This window comes from Lissotriton vulgaris, chromosome 5 (genome assembly GCF_964263255.1).
Source record: "Lissotriton vulgaris chromosome 5, aLisVul1.2, whole genome shotgun sequence".
NCBI lineage: Eukaryota > Metazoa > Chordata > Amphibia > Caudata > Salamandridae > Lissotriton > Lissotriton vulgaris.
Window position 1 is genome coordinate 1,525,290,862 of NC_141693.1, and position 401 is coordinate 1,525,291,262.

The window sequence follows — 401 nt, forward strand, 5'->3', positions numbered from 1 at the left end:
AAAATCGGTTTATTCACAGGTTCTGCTTAGCATGGAAGCTCTACTTCTAACATTCCCCAAAATTTTATTCGCTAATGTGTTTCTCTTCAGCAAGATGTATTGCTCCATTGGTACCTGTCAAGCAAAGCAGTCATTCATTTCCAAACCTACAGTACATTTTTAAAGTTTTTTTAAAGGGCATTTGAATGCGTCCAGCTATGCACGCCTTTCAACTATTTACCCTCGGCGCTCCTCCCAAAACTACATGCATTGCACATTCATTCGATCCAGTTATCAAATCCTTTTTTTAGATTGTACGTCATTTCGGCATTACACGCTTATACCGGATTCTTCAAAACGTTAATATTTATTTGTAGCCACGTTCTGGACAACAGATGTTCCTACCGCGAATCAACGTACAG